General features: G+C 36.9%; 1 pseudogene; it reads left to right on the top strand.

Moving 5' to 3' along the window:
• The first annotated feature begins 791 nt into the window (after positions 1-791).
• On the top strand, positions 792-4,954 carry LOC126066240 (serine/threonine-protein kinase Sgk1-like; annotated as a pseudogene).
• The last annotated feature ends 2,052 nt before the right edge of the window (positions 4,955-7,006 follow it).

The following is a 7,006-nucleotide window of genomic DNA, read 5'->3' as shown; positions in this document are numbered from 1 at the left end:
CCACATGAAATTGGTAGGTAAAAATATCATATCATTCTGAAAAAACATGGACTTCGCTAGCATTCTATTTTATATGAAATATTCCTAAGTTTAAACAATTTGCCTTTAAAAGACTTATTCCTGCCTCAATCTCTGACTTTCTAATTTTCCTATTGTCATCAGGACAATGGGATAATCAGAATAATTCTATTTATGAACTAACTTGAAAAAATATGCAAGAGTCACCTAAAGCATGCTAAGAACCCTGTTAATTTCCTTAGGAACTCCTGTTATCCTCCAAAATAAACATAAATATCGATTCCAGATTTTTTATCCCAGTCCTCCAAAAGAAAAGAAACAAACCGAAATGTTTAAAGAAGAAAAATCTTAAATCTATATGTGATGAGTAAAGTTAAATATCAACTTGGCTAGGCCATGATTCTCAGTTGTTTGGCAGATGTTATGTTATCATTCTCCATTTTGTGATCTGGTGTCAGCAGCCAATCAGTTCAAAGGCCAAAGAGTTGAAAGGTCAATCAGTTGAATGGCCAGTCAGTTGAAAGCCAACCAGTTGAAAGACAATCAATTTCCTTAGGAATGTGGCTTGCATCCAGTATACATATGGATGTTCTGGCAAAACTTTCTCTGGATCCTGCAGAGATTGGGATTCTGCAGCTCCAGAAACCCTGTGACCTGCCTGACCTGCTGATTTTGGGTTCGTCAGCCCCTATAACCATGTGAATCAGGAGAAGCTTCCAGCCTGACAACCAACTCACAGACTTGGGACTTGCCAGCTTCCACAACTGCATTTCATGAAACAGAGGAGGATGGATCCGAATGACTTTATTCAGAAGATTGCCAACAACTCCTATGCATGCAAGCACTCTGGAGTCCAGTCTGTTTTAAAAATCTCCCAAACTCAAGAGCCTGAGCTTATGAATGCAGATTCTTTTCCACAAAGTCCTTCTCAGCAAAGCAACTTTGGCTCATTGTCCAACCCTCATGTGAAGGCATTCCACTTTCACTTCTTGAAAGTAATTGGAAAAGGTGGTTTTGGAAAGGTTTTTCTAGCAAGACACAAGGCAGAAGAAGCATTCTAGTCAGTCTACGTTCTACAAAAGAAAACATTCCTGAAAAAGGAAGAGGAGAAGCATATAATGTTAAAGAAGAATGTTCTACTGGAAAATGTGAAACATCATTTCTGGGTGGGCCTTCACTTCCCTTTCTAGGCTGCTGACAAATTAAACTTTGTCCTAGACTACATTAACAGTGGAGAATGCTTTTCCACCTCCAGAGGGAGTCCTCGCTTGAATCATGGGCTCCTTTTTATGCCGACGAAACATCCAGAGCCTTGGGTTACCTGCACTCTCTGAATATCATTTACAGAGACTTAAAACCAGAGAATATTATACTAGATTCACAGGGACACATTGTCCTAACTTACTTTGGGCTCTGCAAGGAGAACGTTGAACACAACGGAACGATATCCACCTTCTGTGGCACACTTGAGTATTTGGCCCCAGAAGTGCTTAATAGAAGTCTTACAACAAAACCATAGACTGATGGTACCTGGGGAGCCTTTTGTATAAATGCTATATGGCCTGCCTCCTTTTTTACAGCCAAAATATTGCTAAGATGTACCACGACATTCTGAACAATCCCCTGCAGGCATCTCTTGGAGGGCATCCTGCAGAAGGACAGGACAAAGAGGCTAGTTGCCAAGGAAGACTTTATGGAGATTAAGAATCATGTCTTCTCCCTAACAAACTAGGATGATCTCATAACAAGGAGATTACTCTACCTTTAACCCAAATGTGAGTTGGCCCAACGATCTGCACCACTTTGATTCTGAATTTACAAAAGAGCCCATCCCCAACTCCATCGGCATTGTTTGTATATATGTAGATTTCTGTCTCTATCTCTGTATCTATTTAATATTTCTACTTTAGTTGGTGTGATGTAACTTTGTTAAAATTTGGTGTCTTTCTTTTGAGGTAGTTGCGAGTTCATTTTTTTCTCCCTTTGGAGATATCAACTACTCTGCGTAATCAAGTATATTGGAGAAAGACCAAAGCAATAAGTAATTCTTTTTTGGTCCCGATGAGTCTAAGGAAAGGCCCGGAATCACAGAAAGACTGTTGATTATTCTTATTCACTGCCTTCTCAGCAGAAAATGTCACTGGTCTAGATTTCTGCCTTAAGTCCTTAGAACAAAATAGCATTGGGAAATAGCAATCTAGCTCTTAATCAACCAGTTTAGGTATTTTAGAGGGAAAGTGCCTAGACGAATAAAGCTCAAGCATAGCTTGCCTGTCTGCATATGTGTTAATCAAACCCTTGCACGACTGATTTATTATACTCCTTTGATATTATATAGTGGTCTCAGTGACCACTGTTGCTGCAATGAAGAGGCAGGCAATGATTATCCTTTATTAAATCAGAGGAGAAGTAAAGGCCAAATTTATTTAAACAAGAAAGTTTTAATCCAATCTCTTTTCAGGCAACTGCCTCAAGTTACTCTTTGCTCTAATATCCTACCATCCCTACATAATGTTCAAGAATATCTTCAGTTTCCCAAAGGATTCTCTCAATCTGTCTTAATCTCTCTGTCTCTCTTTCAGCTAGTTGCTTATTAGAATCTGTTCCCTGTTAGTTTCTTTTGCTCAAATATTGATTTGGGGATAAGAAAATATGCTATCTACCTATATTGGTAGAAATTTCTTAATTTCTCAGATGCTTCCAAGATTCTCTCAAGGCAATGCTCTTCCACATCACAATAAGAATAAACTCAGTTTCATCTCATCAGCAATTTATTTTGATGGTATTTTGAGAGAGCCAGTATTCAACAATCTTGGAGGCCTTCTAAGACATAATTGAAACCTCTTCGCTGTCATGGTCCAAGATTCTCAACTCAAATACAGCGCACTCCTATCAGGCCCCTGATCCCCTCACCACAGCAGGCTGTGTCAGCCTGCATGCAATCTGTGCAGTCACAAAGCTCCTGTGCTTAAAAGGGCCCTGCTTTTGGTTTAAGGCTCTGCTACTATGAATTGGAATCGACTCGATGGCAGTGGGTCTGTTTATTTGTTGTTTTGCATTCCCATCTTAAAATTCTTAATGATATTTAAAAAAGGGACAGTGCATTTTCATTTTGCTCTGGACGGCAAACATTATGACTTCTTCTAAGGAATAACTATGATCAGGGGAAGATGGGTAAGCTTTGGCTTTTTTTTTCTCTTTATTAAATTGACAATACCAAATTATGAGTATGTTTTGTCTATTAGAAATAAGAAATCCTTTTTAGGTATCTTTTGATTATCTGATCAGACTTGAAAACTTATATCTTTGGTAAAATTTACCTCATTGCTAACAGTTCTACTATTTGTCCTTGACATTTTTTGAAGTGCTTCTATATAAGAAGATTTCATAATGAAGAAGATGGGCATAGGTCTTAGAAAATCTATTTCTCATGTCAGCTACAGAAAGTGAGAATTTCAGAAGATTTCTTCTCAGACTCCCTTCTTTTGAACAAACTTGCCTGCTATCACTTATCAAAGCATTAGAACTTTGCTCATTCCTGCTTATTTTGTCCAAGAGTCTGGTTCTGGAAGATACCGTTTCTCCAAGCCCTCCCATCTGTCTCCTAACCCAAACCCAAACCAAACCCGTTGCCAGTGAGTCGATTCCAACTCATAGCAACCTTATAGAAGAGAGTAGAACTGTCCTATAGGGCTTCTGAGGAGTGGCTGGTGGATTTGAAACACTGACCTTTTGGTTAGCAGCCACACTCTTAACCACTACACCACCAGGGCTCCATCTGTGTCCTAGAATTGAAAATTATTCAGTTATTTAGTTGGAGATGCCAGATCTAATGGGCTGGTACACCAAGTCAAGAGGTGTATAAACAACATGTCCAACCAATTGCCTTGTCTCAGTCTAAACCTAAAGTGTACAACATCAGGCCAACTCTTGCTCCTTAAAAGAATTTACTGTACCATCCCAAAATTGTGTACTTATCTTTCAAAACGGCAATTTCACCAAGAGTAATTTATAATTACAATGGGAATTTGGGAAATTTTTTTTATGAATAAATTTGTTGGAAGAAGATTCCAAACATTCAATTGTCTGTCTTATTTGATTGACTATGAGGAGATTTCCAACGGAAATTCAAATTTTAAATTTAGTTTCTTAAGGAATTGTTTGGCCATGATAAAACAAAAATGTGGAAAAAAATAAAACAAAGAAACATAAAACTCTCTGTTAACCCATTGCCAAGTCAATTCCTACTGGTAGTGACCCTATAGGACAGAGTAGAACTGCCCCATAGAGTTTCAAAGGAGCACCTGGTGGATTCAAACTGCTGGCCTTTTGGTTAGCAGCTATGGCACTTAACCACTACACCACCAGGCTTTCCAAGCTTTCTGTTAGGTCCCATCAGTTTACAACTCAAACCAAATGTCTTTTATCACACTTTTCCACTTTTACTATACCATCACTTTTTATTTCCCTATGTCCCCTTCTCTTATCTAACACTTTTTTCTCCTTTCCTACATAGGCAGAGTGGAGTCCCCGAGTGGTGAAGTTAGAACGGTTTGCTGCTTATCAAAACTTTGAAGATTTGAGTACGCATAGAGGCCTGGTGATCTACCTCCAAAAAAATAGCCATTGAAAACCATACAGAGCACAGTTCTATTTCGACACACATGGAGTTGTCACCAGTTAGAATCTACTCAATGGCAACTTGTTACTGGTTACCTGCCTTGCCCCAATTTGTGGAGAAGAATCTAAAATGAAACCAAAAAAAAAAAACAAAAACCCATTGCCATTGAGTCAATTCTGACTCAAATTGATAATCACATTAGTGCAATATAATGGTCTCTATATAAGCCTGAATCACCCCTCCTTACCCCCCCAAAAATAACATAATGAGTTAATTCCTAAGATACTCTAAATTCTTTCAGATTTTAGTGAATAGCCTACCCCACAATTGTTATATTGTAAAGAATGGTGCTGGGTTTGTTGTAGCTGTAACTGAAATGTATTTTTTTGCAACAAAATATGTATTTTTGAAAAAATATAAGCCATAGAGTTATTTATGCTTCTTTCCACATGTGTATTTATACCACAATGAACATTTTTTACTACTTTGTCCACTTTAACCCTATCATGGATGATACCTTTTTTTTGTGATGCCAAGTTTTTTCATTAATGGAATGGATGTTGAATCATTTTGTTGGTAGTTTTTTTTTTTATTTTGAAAAAATAGGGTGCCAGTTGTAAGCAGGACATATCTGTCCCATGTTCCATGAAGCATACCACACACACAGGACATATCAGTCCCATGACCCAAGAAGTACATCACTGTTTTCACCCCCAAATAACTCATTTACTTGAATATTTCCAAATGCCAATCAATAAGCATACCTTCCAAATAGCACAAAGGAAATATTAAACATATTTGCAGGCCTTATCTCGCTGTACAGAAGCCAAAAGACACAAAAGTTTCACTCAATCACTCCTCCATGAAGCATCACCTCATACGAATGCTTCTCATTACTCAAATGTGGCACAGAAAATAGGTCAGTAGAATTTAAAATATCTGAATCCAAAGGCAAAACACTTAATATTACAGTACCTCCCAGTGAGGCTTGCAGACTTATTATCTAAAAAAATAATAATAAAAATAATAATTAACTGAGTCTCAGACTAAATCACTTACAAAAACTATTAAAATTTTTTCTCCAAGAATATGCATTTTCAAAACCAACTAGAGATAACAAGTAAAGGAGAAACTTACACTGTTATCTGGAAGGTGGAGGGTTGAAATCCTGTCTCACATCTACCTTCAGTTCTAACTATGGTTCTTTTAGCTGCCCAATTCTAGATCACAATGTAGATTCATTTGGTACCGGATAGTTGGTACTGTAAGTTCGGTTCAAGCACATAGATTTAGAAGTGCTTCTTGAGTTTATAAATAGTTATGAGAATTTGGAGAAAGAACAAACAAAACCACATGTTCTGGGTGTGTGAGCATCAGAAGACACCTAAGTGATTCTTCCTCACCTGTTCCTTCTTATGCTGCTCCTCACATTGTTTCTTATTTGCTTAGCCTCCTCATATTAATTCTATATCTCAATGTGAATGACATTTTGAGAACATTTGATGGATTTCTTTACTGCAAATTCATCCTGATTATACCTGCACTTACGCTAGAATATAAACTCTGTCTGTTATTTGAACTTCATGTTGCACAATCACAGTAACAGGCACCTTGTTGCCATGATCTGCCTCAGATGTTGTAGAACCTACTGACCTGACCCACCTCTATCCCAGAACTCTGCTATACAGTGCATAGTTGAGGTGAGTCAGTGAGCATGTATGAAATTGCATTCTATAATTTATCATAGATTAAATTCATTTGATTATTATATCTTTCAGCAGAAAAGTAAAAAACTGTTCAACCATTTCTATTCATTTTCAAAGAAATAAAGTGTACCCTACTTTAGAAAAGGTTGAACAATTGCTTACCTTTCTATTAATTCTAATATGGCTTAATTTTGGATTCCATAGTTTATCTAATAAAAAAAGAAGAATCAAAATATATAAATGAATAATCAGATCTTTAATATATCATCCCAGGATGAAAAAGAAATGATGAACCAAAATATAATTATCTCAGATGGTTCTTGGTGGCAGATCAGAGGACATCACCAATGTCAAGCCAACAAAATTCACAGGAGAGAATGAAGAAATGGGATAAACCCTTCATACTTTTAATATACAGTAAAATACTAATTCTGCACTAATTGAAATAAATTGACCAAATAGAGTGTTTAGTTCAGAAAATGTACAGTCAAGTCTCCTTGCAATATCACAAGTTAAACTTTAAACTAGATGACTACTTTTGTAAAAAAAAATTGAGAAATCTACATTTGATAGTAATCATATAAAAGGTACAGCATGAAAGAGTCAGTGTCAGACACAAAGTATAATCATCCCAAACCTTATTGCAGGTACTATAACCAAT

The sequence above is a fragment of the Elephas maximus genome, chromosome 23 (genome assembly GCF_024166365.1).
Source record: "Elephas maximus indicus isolate mEleMax1 chromosome 23, mEleMax1 primary haplotype, whole genome shotgun sequence".
In the NCBI taxonomy this organism is placed as follows: Eukaryota; Metazoa; Chordata; class Mammalia; order Proboscidea; family Elephantidae; genus Elephas; species Elephas maximus.
This window is presented reverse-complemented; position numbering and strand designations above follow the sequence as displayed.